The sequence below is a fragment of the Dreissena polymorpha genome, chromosome 14 (assembly GCF_020536995.1).
Source record: "Dreissena polymorpha isolate Duluth1 chromosome 14, UMN_Dpol_1.0, whole genome shotgun sequence".
NCBI classification, from domain to species: Eukaryota; Metazoa; Mollusca; class Bivalvia; order Myida; family Dreissenidae; genus Dreissena; species Dreissena polymorpha.
In genome coordinates this window covers 5,502,351-5,517,989 of record NC_068368.1, presented here as the reverse complement: position 1 = coordinate 5,517,989, position 15,639 = coordinate 5,502,351, and the positions used below count along the sequence as shown (strand labels likewise).

General features: G+C 32.6%; 1 long non-coding RNA gene across 1 annotated transcript; it reads right to left on the bottom strand.

Annotated features, from left to right (window-relative positions):
- Positions 1 to 2,933: 2,933 nt before the first annotated feature.
- On the bottom strand, positions 2,934 to 8,595 carry LOC127858397 (uncharacterized). Its single transcript, XR_008038882.1, has 3 exons — positions 8,545 to 8,595; positions 7,868 to 7,933; positions 2,934 to 6,840 (listed from the first exon to the last, which is right to left on the bottom strand). It is a non-coding gene; the product is annotated as an uncharacterized LOC127858397 (long non-coding RNA).
- Between the last annotated feature and the right edge of the window lie 7,044 nt (positions 8,596 to 15,639).

The window sequence follows — 15,639 nt, the reverse complement described above, 5'->3', positions numbered from 1 at the left end:
CATTTGGCGAGGACTCATGTTATGTGTTTTTTTAGTTGCCATCAGCAATATTTATGACCACGGAAAATTGGCATGGAAAATAAAATACGATGGCAGAGAAGCATGGTCAAACATTAGATTATACAATGGATTGCATATGTTTGTAGCAAGACGACTGGCCCCATGACTTAACGGGATTTGTTTGCAAATAATTTGCAATATTTTATCAATCTGAATTAGATAAAATGAACATCAACCACGGAAATCATAACACAAAAAGCGTTTTTACGTATGTATTTATTCTGACATTTGCGATATTCAGTAAATATTTATAATCGATACAAAATCATTGTACGTGGTGATAATTTTTGATTTAGTTTTACAACAAAAAATGAGAAATGTTGTATGTCTCTACCTGCAACTAGTCTACAAAAGCAAAAGGCATAAAACAGTTCGTATCACCAAAGGTCATTCTGAAATACACAATTGGTAAAAGGGAAAGAAATGCTTGGCTATTTATGAAATTATATAAGTGGTTTGAAAATATCCCTCAAATTGTGGCTAACATCCCGTTTGAGAATTCAGAATTCGAAAAGCTATGTAAAATATATTCATACTACGTATATTTTCCACACACTGAAAAGAAAACAGTAAACATATTATTTATGCAAACATTTAAATATATTGAGTGGCTTATATCTATAAATATTAATATTTTAAAGAATGATTTTGTTGCGTGAGTTTGACTACTTCACATGTGTATTTATGTCATATCACTGAAGTCCGTATGCATTTTAAAATATCTTAAACTAAACGTCAGCACCCAATTAATTGTACGCATGAGGATTTGTTGATGAAACTGATAGAGAAAAACAAAATATCAGATTGCTTTGTAGCAGCCTTTCAGATTATATTTTTTAATTCTTCTCAATTTTACTCTCGAAAATGGACGTAGATTTATGTAATTGTTATTCTGGGAAATACACTTGAGTGTAACGTGAAATAAAATTCTGCTTGTTTGATTTGCAATGCCTGCATAATTAATAATTCAATGAAAATAATTTACTCGTATTCTTGTTCGAGGTTTGAAATCGCAATCGTCTTTAATGTTTTGTATAAGGCCATATTGTGAAAGAAATTTAAAAAAACACATCGGGTGTCCAACATCAACTAAACTTGTATTGCAGTTTTAAGCGTTAAGATCATACACAAACTATTTAATTATATGTTTACATTGTTTAAATTGATATATGTTAACATCGGAACTAAAGAGTAAAACAAAAAAAAAATTTCATGAAAAGGAAAAAAAGTTTACCCGACTTGAGCTTTCACCACTCTCTATTGGATTAAAGGTATCCACGTTTTGTCACAAAATAAAACGTTAACGGCAGGGATACTCATTAAATCGTGTGTAACGCTTTATTATTTCGTCATTTTTTTAAATTATAATAACCGGTATTTATAAAACGATAATGTTTTTTTTACTATGAATCCACTTTATAAGTGTTATTTCTTTCACTGATGTTCATACTTCTTTTTGTGTATGAGTCTGAAGCAAAAAGTGTGGAAAGTGTCATTTTAACAACAGCGGGTTATGCCTTTTAAATGAATTGTAACCGAATATTATTGAAATCTTAATGAAACAGCAACACGAACGAACAATTATCAATTTAATTAGAATACAGTATGACAACTCAATAGGTCGATATTCAGCAGGGAAGCACAGTTAAACAATTTGACGGCCACCAACGCAAATCACGTTTTCATTGATGTTTTGTTTTTTGCTTTGGAAACAATTGACATCTATCACGATTGAACGTCCTTAATCTCTTTTAAATTAATATGATTCCAAAACCTCACAGTATGCCCAGATTTACTTTCAAATCATGTTTTTGTAGATAATTACTAACTTCATAGCATGATGATAAAAATAAAACGGCATTAAATAAGAAGTACAAGATAAGTATTGATGCAAAGCATCAAAGGGCGTCGGGAATTTCAGTATGAAAGGCACTCAATGAAGTTACATGGAACTATTTTTTTTCTAATGTAAATATTAATATATTGGCCGATTACTTTAAACAAAATAGAAAAAGATATGGTATAACCATTATCTATGATTTTGTGTTATAACCCCCAAATAACCAGCATCTATGAAGTTGTGTTATAACACCCAAATAACCATTATCTATGATTTTGTGTTGTAACCCCCAAATATTCCATAGTTTATTTGATTAACATTGGTTTCCTTTTTTACTGACATCCGTGTGCAATTTTCATTAATGGAACAGAACTGTGTAGGTTTTAAAAAATCTGCTTCATCTCACAAAATGCGCATTGATAGTGTCACCTAAAAAAGTCCATACCAAAGGGTCCATACCACCTGGATAGAAATACGTGTCGCGCTTCGCGCTAATTAAGGAACGGAAAGTGTCACAAAACGCGCATTGACAGTGTCACCTAAAAAAGTCCATACCAAAGGGTCCATACCACCTTGATAGTAATACGTGTCGCGCTTCGCGCTCTATATGTGGTTCTGAAAAAAAAACTCCGAGGAGTGCTTGGCTCTAGGGAAACGGGTTGCTGGGACACAGCTCCTCTTTGATAAGCGGCTGCTTACTTTACCACAACTCATTGTTACAATCAAAAATACGTGTCGCGCTTCGCGCTCTATATGTGATGGGGATAGTACTTAGGTCCTATGATAGACAACCATAAACAACAACAAAAATACATGCATAATAGATGTGTTGTTTGCATTTATTTGTTAATATAAACACACGTGTATTTTTTATAAGATATTTAAGTGATGTAAGAAATTTTAATTAACGGTGTCACCTCGCGGCATCCATTAATTTTAATAAAAATGTACTGTAAAAGTTTTAATGTGTTTACGACCCCCCCCCCACCCTCTCACACATATATTTCATAGGCATAATAAAAACAAAAAATGGTAACAATAAAACAGCATATTTATTTAAACTAAAATGTCTACATCAAAACAAAAAGTTAACATAGAACACAAATAAAATAATTTTATTATACAGGGGCTCGAACCTTGGACCTCTCACATGCGATGCGAGCGTGTAACCACTACACTACGGAACCGCTTGAAAAATCACCTTCTAACCAAGATATGTGGCTGGGAACGAGATTTTGACCCATCTGGTAAAAAAATGACGTTTTAGTTAGGCATATATTATGAAAGTGCTACATCTGACAAAACAAAATCTTAAATTTGAGCATCCAATTCCTAACAAGAGGCTCACGAGGGCCTGAATCGCTCTACTGATATGAACACTGTGCAAGTTTGGAAATAATAAGATGGAAACTGTGTACTTAAACGCGCAAACAAGGAATATTTTCTCAAATTCAAGGGGAGATTGTTGTGTACTTATTTCTCCGATACTGCTCATATATTCAATAGGGTTCAAGTCCTCATTGATATAAAGATACTGTGCAAATTTGGAAACAATCGGATGAAAACTGTGGAATTAATTGCGTAAAGAAGCGGAATTTCAAAATTTTCTCATATTCAAAGGGAAGTATTTCTGGACTTATCGCTTCGATATTGCTCTTTTTAAACAAGGGCTGTTTGTAAAACATGCATGCCCCCCATATGGGCTGTCAGTCGTAGTGGCAGCAGCCATTGTGTGAATACGTTTTTGGTCACTGTGACCTTTACCTTTGACCTGAATATCAATAGGAGCCATCTGCCAGTCATGATCAATGTACCTATAAAGTATCATGATCCTAGGCCTATTATGTCTTGCAGCTATTATCAGGAAACCATTTTACTGTTTTGAGCCACTGTGACCTTGACGTTTTACCTGAAAATTGATAGGTGTCATCTGCCAGTCATGATCAATGTACCTATGAAATTTCATTATCCTAGGTGTAAGCATTCTTGAGTTATCATCCAGAAACCATTTTACTATTTCGAGTCACTGTAACCTTGACCTTTTACCTAGTGACCTGAAAATCAATAGGCGTCATCTGCCAGTCATGATCAATCTTTCTATGAAGTTTCATGATCCTAGGCGTAAGCATTCTTGAGTTATCATCCGGAAACTATTTTACTGTTTCGAGTCACTGTGACCTTGACCTTTGACCTAGTGACCTAAAAATTAATAGGGGTCATCTGTCAGTCATGATCAATGTACCTCTTAAGTTTCATGATCCTAGTCGTAAGCATTCTTGAGTTATCATCCGGAAACCATTTTACTTTTTCGAGTCACTGTGACCTTGACCCTTGACCTAGTGACCAAATAATCAATAGGGGTCATCTGCCAGTCATGATTTATGTACCTATGCAGTTTCATGATCCTAGGCGTAAGCATTCTTGAGTTTTCATCCGGAAACCATTTTACTGTTTCGAGTCACTGTGACCATGACCTTTGACCAAGTGACCTGAAAAATTAATAGGGGTCATCTGCTAGTCATGATAAAGTTTAGTTTCAGTTTATTAGCAATCGGCAAAATATTTGCCTTTGGCCATTTACAAATACATAAAACTTATGGCAAAGACAATCATATACATATATACAAATACAATTTCTATTTAAACTAATTTCATATACATATAACAAAGAACACAACAGAATATTACATAACAATCAGAGAACAGTTAGGTTTTCAAGGGCATATTGTCTTAAACAGAGAGATTCTTTAATATATTTTGCAAGATTATACATACATTTTTTACTTTTTGTTGACATTTATAAAATGAATTTTTTTAACAGTAGGCCATGAACAATTTCCAATATATTTTGGATTTATACATCTATACTTTGAGCAACATAAAATTAAATGATATTCTGATTCTACAGCATTTTGACTACATAATTTGCACAATCTATTATCTCTTTCTATGTTAAAATATCTTTCTACTTCTATCTCTAGACTATGGGAACATAATCGTATACTTGTCAATAATTTTCGTAACTTGTCATTAGTTATAACATCAAAATATTTTTCAAAACAAAATTCGGTTTTATATTTGCAATAACTATCAAGTTTTGACATTGCATTAATACTATCATGCCATTCCTGTACAAATTGATCTCTTATTTTTGATTTCAACAAACTATAATAGTACACGCTATGATCGAAAAATAATCTGATATGTGCATAGCCTAGATGATCAACAATGGAATTTATTCTACTTGCCCAACAAGGCGTATTGACATTATCGCATAGATCATTATAGATAAATATACATATGAAGTTTCATGATCCTAGGCGTCAACATTCTTGAGTTATCATCCGGTAACCATTTTACTATTTCGAATCACTGTGACCTTGACCTTTGACCTAGTGACCTGAAAATCAATAGGGTTCGAGTCCTCATTAATATAAAGACACTGAAGAAGTTTGAAAAGAATCGGATGAAAACCGTGGACTTTATCGCGTAAACAAGAAAAAGTCTAACGCACGGACGAAAAAAAAACTCGCCATCCCATAACCTGTTCTAGCCTTTGGCCAGTAGAGCTAAAAATGACGAAGTTATGTCATTTTTTATGTGTCATGTCATAAACGCCCATAGCGCCATTTTTAATGAAATGACGTGTTAATTCAATAAGTATCAGTACATGTGATGTTGATCAGTACATGCTGATAATAACTCCATTATTCGCATATGTAGATTAACATAATTGATTACAAAATACACAATTAATTGTAGTATGATAAATCATAAATACTCGTGGTTGCCATGGAAACAAAAATGTTCTTTTTCCATATTTATTACCATTTTAAAGAATTTAAGAAAACATAACAGAAAAATAAAAAAATGCCCTAGACAGATATGTAACATCATAAATATGTTTATAAAAAAAATGTTTGCACATTTTCTTGAAATAGGTGTGTATTCAGTAATTGAACTGTTTGTATAGCTACAAATTTGAAACTAAAATAAATGACGGCTCATGATACAATTTGTGTTGTGCATCTATACTGTCAGACATTTTCTTAAATTAGCAATTCTAGTTTATTCAACAATTGATAAAATTAATTAGACAAATTTAATTAAGTTACTTTACAGCTGCTATGGAAACAGTACATTTTCAATTGCATATACATGCTATGTGTTATCAACAATATATTTATAGTTAATATATTATTAAACTCAGTATAAGTGTAGATAGAAAACAAATTTCACTCATTTCATATGTAGAGGTTCAAAATGACGATTTGTAACTTAAACAAAATTATTGCAATCAGCAAGACATATTTAATGGCACACATCATCATAGATTGAACGTTACACTTCTTAATTTTTGTTTACCGGTTAAAATAATATACATGTATACATAATTTGACTACATATATTTACATCACATATCTTGATGTCAATATGAACTACAACAGTAATTGTGATTTTATTTTTAGGACACATACCAGGCATACAATACAATTTATTTATTATACTGGACAGAAAATTTTATAGTGAGATCACTATGAGTGAGTTTTTCATCATTAATCATAAAACAGATTTTCGTGTATCTGATTTAGTTTGCAGAAACAACAAAAATGTATACATTATATTCCCTAAACATACTTAACATGCTTAATATGTTTACTTATGGATGACAGACTGTTAAAAAACCAACATAATTAACACATTGTTGATATAATGTACTACAAATTCATGCATATCAATGCAATTGTATTTTTGTTATTCCTTGATGAAAAATGACATGTTAAGTCTGGAATATAACACTTTATCTGATAAAAAAAACAGTCAATCACAACACAATATATTGTCCATATTATCATCTTCACAATGTCCAAAGTGACAGTAGGACGTAAATTTGGTAAGCTCAGGTTGCACCAGGATTGGAAAAATGCATTTTCAAAGATCTGCAATGATAAAAAATATATAAATAACTGATTACCTATAAGCACCCTTCTACGAACACATCAATAATACATCACACAATGGAGACAACATACTTGTCCACAATTTATTGAAATTATATTCTATATAACACGCAATATTTGTCAAACTTCATCGTTATTGTTCTTTTTTAAATTAATCTTTGCAAAAAAAGCATAACAAATTATTAATAAATTTATATCATTACGATGAAAATATTCTTGTGTTGTACATAATTCTCTCTGAAATCTGTCTTCAATACATCATTAAAATTCAATTGTGTATGCTTATATGTGTAAATATTTTTCCCAAACTGAAAAAAACACATTTATTTCTGTTCACACTATTTTTGCCCTTTCATAAATCAACCACATGTTAACATTCCCTTTTTTAATTTACTATGCAATGTCCCTCCAGGATAAAACACTTAAAATTGAGGCATGTGAAATTAACAACTGGCATGTAAATTATTTCTCCTCATAGGCCAGTCTGGCAAGAAAATTGTGACGGTCTTTCGCCATGTCTGCAAGACATGCACAGAGAACAGAAAATAGTCAATGTTCTAAATTAAAAAAAATACAAATAATAAAAGTATAATGCTTATTAATTAATATATCATACATGTATTTATTGTTGTCACCATAGTTTTGAAGACAAGGATGAACTTTGCTGGTTACATGCTAATCTCTTCCTTGACATGACTGCTTTATTAAAAGCATAAACTGTTGTCCATCCTGTTACATAATACACATTTCTTTAAATACATAATTCTCTGTTTTTAACAAAACATCCTTTGCATAAGATAATCTTTATTTATTACACAGAAAAAAACTGTTTAAAATCTTAACACATATTAGGTACAAAATGTAGTTTGTAAGTCTTCTTTTACTTCCAATCCAGCACTCCTCATGAATAGAAGATGTGCCGGCGCTTATAGGTTATGGGTTGAAAAATGTACAAAGGTGCTCAGTTTGGTGTTAATTTTAAATTATTTACATGGTCATATCATACCTGATAATAATTAGCACATCTTTTGGTGTTCGCACTTTGTCTTTTCGCTCAATCTGTATTTTTTGGCTGAAATAAATAAATGAAGAGTTGCAGTTTAAAACAAGAATTTAAATATTTTTAAATTAATCATGAACACATTCATTTATATGGACATAAGCAACTAGATCATCTGACAAGAAAAGAACATAAAAAATTATTCTATTAATTATCATTAAATAGAATGAATAACATAATACATTGCTGTCACATTGATTGTGTAGTCACTTCGATTAAAATTGTTATTGCTTACATGCTATTGTGTGATTGCACAAAGTTTTGCAACGATATTTTGAATGTTGATTATACAACCCTATCCAGTTCACTTTATCTTAAAGTACATAAAGTGATAGAATAATACTGAAAGGGTAATATATGGACACAACTTTTAAACGACATGTCATAACTTTCATTATTGAAAAGTTCAACAACAAATGTTAAATTGAGAAGTGTTTTAGATTTTGACAACTTTCGGGTAAAACACACAGACTTGACATAGCAATATCGTGTAAAATCTCCATTGTGACACCCACAAGGCCACAACGGCTCATACACACACCGTGATTGATGGAAGAGATTCAGTTTACCAACAAATTTGCAATTTGTTGAAGAAAAACAACTCAAAAAGTAAGAAAACTCACCTTTAAAAAAGCAGGAAGTTTATCAGAAAATGAACAATGTCGAACTGTGCCCTACTGTATTCATTCAATGTATAAGCTGAGGTTAATTTAAACCATATAAAAACCATAAGAAAATACGGAAAAGTATTGTTCCCTAAACTTAATTACCATGGTTTAGGTTATTCTTCAAAATTAAACTATTGTTTTATCTCAAGAAGTGTGTTAACAAAATACGCGAAACGGTCATCACAAGTTAAAGTCATTATGGAAACGACGTCAGCGCCTAATGGGTCAAACTCTCATTCCCGGCCACATAGTGCCTGTAGTGTAACGGTTATTAATAAAGCAATTAACCGTGTAATCGCTGACGTCTTGTAAAATTGAAGAAAATACGCGTTAACCAATACTTGAACAGCAAACGTCTGCGCTATTGTTAGAAAAACCACAAAATAAATATATTTTGATTATGTTTTGTTTTTATACAAAACCAGAAAGTTTCGCGTATTTGCCCAGTCCCTGTGATCTTTCCCCTGTGATCAGTTGTGGATAAAGTATTAATGAAAGCAATAATGTTGTAATAAATGTAATAGGCACAAATGCAGTACTTATTTACACTAATTTACACAAAAAATCACCACTTTGCAAGATATTCTTAAAACAAAAATATATATATTGATCCGTAAAATAACTTCTCCCCCATAAGCGAAAAAAAATTACATTACTCCAGTGCGACGCCAATAACGCTAGTCAGTTGTTACAGAAGTATATTTCAGTCGAATTACTCGTGTAATACCGTGTCAAACAAGAGAGCGAGTGCAATACAAATTTCCACAACCAACGACAACGGTACACAACATCGGAACACCACACAAATATTATATGAAAAACAACATGTCAAGTCACCGAAGCAACACACGATGTTTAAATTCAGAACATAAACATAACGTTTAATTAAAGGACACAACGTGGAAATTCTATCATGTCGTAATTAAATATGTAGATTAATAACGTCATTCAAAAGTCCGTTTTCCGGATGTTTATAACGGAGACAGATTTCAAACTGTGAGATACGGAATTCTGATAATTTCCTCTATATTTTATTCTTAATATACACCAATGTCAGCAAGATTATCTTTAGGAATATAAAAATTATACAGGTTTCAATTCTATCGTAATTTACATACATAATATTCTATAGTTATTCAGATCAACAGAACTTAAACTTTATGAGGCGTTTAAAACCTTAATTTTATTGACTCAATAATATTGACAGAACATTTTTTTGCACTCAAGCGTACACAAATATTATCAATATTCTGTTCATTTGTACATCGGTCATCATTAAAACAAGAACGAAAATTGACAATGCGTCAATAAATATTTGAAATCTCTGATTTTAATCAATATATTGACCGTGTCTTCAATATTATCCATTCACTATCATTTGTTTTGTCAATCTTCATTATTGACAATAAAATCGACAATCATATTGTGTGTGGATGGGCCGCTTTAATGAATGTACTGTATTTATTATTCTGTTTAAAGCTGATACGAGAGGTCACTTGTAACATAATTGCATATGGCAAGCATAGCCTACAAATAAGCGGTAGATGAAATGATTGTTTTGAAGTCAACGATTATGAATGGACTGCAAATCATCGTGCCACGTATTATTTGTGTTACTGGGCTTGTCAGATTAAATGAACCAGAAGATGCAATAAAAAAACATAGGCATTTGTAAACAGGGGTAATTATAATTGTCCTAATGGAAACAAACAAACTCTCGTGTCAATACATATGTGATATGTGTTTGCTGGACAACAGTTTCGATTCGACATTAATCAACAGCAATTCACAGCAAATTGAAGTGCATGGCATACATTAACGTCACTTTCAAATGATATGCATGTGTTACTGGAAGTAAGTTCATATACTGTCAGTTAAGGTCGCAACGGTGTCCAAGTTCGGTTCCACCGTTTGAACCTGGAACAAATCGGTAAATGTTGTTTCAATTGTTTGTAAAAAATGTTTTTCGTAAAGCTTTAACATTTGTTACCCTTATTTTAATATACGTGTTTTTCATTGCGGCAATAGCACTTACATAGTGACATGGAATCCTTGGAAGTAATCCCGGTTAAGGAACTGAATAAATATCACAGGAAATACTTATTCACCGACCATTTTCAAAGCACTTACCTCCATATTTACTACAGAATGACAACTATCTCCAAATGTTTAATGGAGATAAATGGGTCAATTTAAGTCGATACACGCACTGTGCATAATCGTGATGAACAATAAATAATAGCGTATCCCAATTTATTATTTTAAACTAATGTTCATAATTGTGTATAACTATGCGAGATAGAATGGACGTACGTTTTAACAAGAACATGCAATTGATATGTGTAGCACTTAACAGTACACGTTTTGGCAGAATTCGTACTAATTTGGCTCGTACATGTATCATTTTGGAATTCAAATAACTACACTGTATAATCTATATAGACCGTTTATGTATATAGCTACATATAGCAATTGTTTGATATAGATTTTCCAAACGACCATACACAGAGTTTAACGTTACCCACACGAAGTATGCGCATTCAATTAGTCCAACAAGTTAGAAGAATGCGTACAATTAAGGAATACCTGTGATACAGTTCACCTTAACACGAGCAAAGATAAATGGACGAAGAGCTAAAAGACAAGGTATTAATTGAAACGAATTTTGAACAGCGATATGATGTGACATGTTTGGTATGAAAATAAAAACCCGTGTCTTACAATCCAATAACCCAGTAATACAGTATGATAAGTTATGAAATAGTAAATTGGTCTTTAGCTTCATTATTTACTCTATGAAAATAATGAATATACCATAGGCACGAACCTTAATGTCTTAATATAAATAATTGTTTATTTCACTTTTTTAAAGTGCATTACATACGTAACAAAATATATAAAACTATTAAATTTCCTTGTGTCTGCAATCTGCTTGCTGATGATCATGATGTACTACAATTCAAAGCCTTAATTTACCAACATGAATCAACAAGCACTTATAATTTTGAGCTTTGTTGTTTCGTGCTACTTCGTATTCATGGTTTTGTGGCGTTGTTCCTGACTTCTATTTTTTAGTTTTTGCGAATCGCAATATAAAAATAATAAATCAAACCAATATAAATAACTAAAACATACCAGTGAATAGCATGGTAATATCTTTAATAAAACTGGAAGCATTAGAACTTTTAGGTGCATGAAATACTGAAGTATTTTACAATTCCTGCCGTTAACAAGTTCAACATCTTCGTCAACATATTTAGTTGACATACCTGAGTTACAAATAAGTGTTCGCCGAAAGAAGTAAGATGCAAAAATAAAAATATACAGACAAATACAAATATTTCGGGATATTATAACATCGACTAAGCAAACTATTTTCTTAAGTTATAAAAATAAATTGAATATAATCATTTGCAATCATCAATTTCGCGAAATAGTATATCAAAGTTGACAGCATATTGTTAAGTAATAACATATAATAACTAAAAATTTAGTTAACGAGATATGGGGGCGTTGTTCTTAATAACCTCAAATTATTTTTTTAGAAGTTTCACAAGTTTACATATTGCTTTCTCAGAAAAACACTGTGATTGCTCTTTTTTCAATGTCACACATCTGTAAAAATCACGTTTACCACCCCCATTAATTGACATGTTGTTAGCACTCTGGGAGAAATCTGTAACCAATAATGGGCTAAATAATGGACGTACTGTCTAACAGCAACTGTCGTCGTATATAAGAGGGCTGAAGCATTGGTTCAGAATTAGAACCTGAACGGCTAGGATTGTCAAATGAATGTTTAGATAACGGACAAAACAGTGATACGTATATGAAGCGCGATAAAGTTAACTATGCTCACTCTGTAGACTTGTAAAAAGTTATATAAAAAAAGTGGTAAGTTGTTATTGAAAACGACAATAGTTCACTGAGATGGGTTGTAAAGTTTCAACTATTGCCAACGCGAAATCCTCGTGCAAGATGATGTTAGAACCTTATCCGAATACTAACAGAACATCTGCGTTAAATAGCGCGTTTGATGAGTCAAGGATTAAGGAGGAGATTTCTCAGGAGGATATGGTGATTGTGAGACGCACTTGGCCGTACCTGTGCAAAAACCTTCAAGATAATGGGCTTCAGGTGTTTCTCAGGATTTTTGAAATTGCACCAGAAATTAAACATTTGTTCCACGTGGAAAACGTGCGGCATACGGAGTTAATAAAGAACGCGACTATAAAAGGACATGCATCGCGATTTATGAACGCGATTGGTGCGGCAGTAGACAATCTTGATGACCTAGACTCAAGATTTGCAAAACTGTTAATTACGCTAGGAGAACAGCATACTAATTATACAGGGTTTAAGGTCGAGTATTTTGAGACATTCTATGAAGCCATGATGTGGCAATGGGAACGCTGCCTTGGCTCGATGTTTACCTTCGATGTAGCAAAAACATGGAGTCACGTGTTTGCGTATATAATGGTCAAACTTCAACAGGGATATTACTCCGTTAGAAAAGGGCTCGAGTCGAAAGGAACAATGGCAACAGTAGTCAGGGTTATTAGCAGACATACTTTGAAAACCTCAGCATAGCAAGTTGTACGTTTTTCCATTCATATTATAACCAATATGCACGAATTTCAGAATAATGCACACATAAGGAGCGTGCTTCATTTAGTTCATTTTCCGATCTGTCGAACAACCCCTTGTGCAGTCGTCAAAGGCTTTTTATAAAAAAATGAATGTCAAACGGTGATAGGGACTTTATTATCGAAGTTATTGTATTTAACATCCTACGTGTCAAACAAAAACAATGCAGTCATCATGTGCATTTGATAAGTAAGTTCAAACGGTAATGTGGGCGTTCTTGGAGAAGAAACTGTATTTGAATTTTAAATCATGTGGTCGTATAATGCTAAAGGACGCGACTTTGGAGTAAACGCGTACTAGTTTGTCAACAATTGTAACAAGGTACATGACCAAGTGAAGTTATATTAAATGCTCGTTTTTTGTCTAATTTGTTTTGTTTCTCTTAAAATGTTTATACAAGTAAAACCTGACTTTTCTGTTAAAGATTTGGAAAATGTGGCTGATTGAGCTCATAATTGCTGTTGATTTTAATAATTAAAAAACTATTACTCATTTTTACCCTGTTTGTTTGTTCGTTAACCTTAACAAAGGACCTACAAATAAATTGTATTATATATAAAGTTATGTTGTGAATAAAAGTAATGTCATATATAAAGTTTATTGGGTTTTTTAATGTCGAATGGCTTATTGTTTCCTCTTCATTGTTGTAATTAAGGCAAGGTGTTCACAAGTCGCTCTAATTGCTCGATACTGTTTGTTATAATGATGGTGAGCAATTTTGAATTATACTTACTACAACTATAAGATTCACATGTTTATATTTTATACTCGTCATACAAAAAGTTAAGGTTCAAAAGTCTGATTGTTCGTAAACATCAATGGCAGAATTTAAGATAAATAATTGCAATGAAACCCGGTAAGGGTTTGATAATTAGTCACCATACCGGACAGGTTGGGTTACTCCTCGGAGTATTCCGGCTCCCTTACCCACAAAACAAGACCACATCAAAATAGAAAATCTTTTTTTTTGCAACAACAAATGGCTTGAAATTACAGCTATTAAGTATATATATATTTATACTTATTTATTTATGTATGTGGACCTAGCAAAATTTTAAGGTTCGGTCACACCCCGGGGCCGCACATAATGCAGCCTTAGGCTTGGAAGGACCTACATTACTTCGAAATGCATTCATACAACCCAGACATAAATGCAGTACTGTTTAGATAGCTTATCCGAAAACTAAAATGCGTAGCATCGTATCGTTGTGTGAAATTGTTATGGTAAGCACAAAATACAATTGTTATATGGCGCGTTGCAAAGTCGAACATGGGCGAATCAACCTATCAAAGATACAGAAATGTTTGATCTAGCTTAGAAACATCATAATGACATCATAGTCTTCGTGACTGCATTAATGGTTTGCTTTGATGTTATTAAGCCAGTTTTAACACATGACTGCAAGTGTTTTTTTGTAAAGAATGCGTCTGGAGAACAGCATTTAAATGTATTGTTTTAATGTGTATAACAATTTCTTGTCCATCTAGTTCAAAGCCTAGATGATGACCTATTGTTGTTGTTTGTAATCTATAACGGATACTAAATCAATTAAACAGCCACGCATATCATGCTCAAACTAATTCGATTATAGATAGCAATTTTGTTGCAACCTAACACCTCACGTTACCATATGACTTGTCATGTTAAGTATTTTATTTCAGGAACGTGTCATAAAGTATGTTTAAATGATCATCCCAATAGACACATGTACATTATTGAGCGCTTATCCGTTATCGCGCATTATGCATATTCTAATCAGGCGTGTGTCCTTAGTGTCCTTACTTTGACTTACCTGTGTAAGATACCTTCAAACGCATGATCGTAGTGACGCACGAAAGCTCGGAGTCTAGTATCATTTAACGTTCGTTAAAAATGATAAAACGAGACATAACAGCAATGGTATAAACAAGATTGGTGTCCGTTTTTTTCTTGTATTTACAACAAAGAATTCATTGTGGCGTATCTTATTTCTAAACATTGGCGTCAATGTAGGACAAAAGGACACGATTAATTTATGAAAACCATGCTGTTTTTCAGATGTGAAAAGCCGAGTTGTAAACGGTTTAACTGCAGGTTATCACAATCGATTAAACGGTTTATTCAGGATATTGCATGGAATTTGTAATTGACATGAAATGGTGACGTATATCCATCTGTCAACTAGGCTTGAGTAAGGTTGTTAACCTTAAACTTGACCGTAATAGCGGCGACAACCACACATTCAATTTGAAATCTATTAGCCATACATTTACTTCGCCTACTAGCGAGTGGATTTACTGAGATATCCATTAATGCTGAATTAACAGTGTGCTAAGGTGATACAAGTGGTTTGATGTTGTTTTACTGATATAAAAAGGAAGTTACATAAAGACATCTCAAACTGTGATTAAAAGCAATGTTTT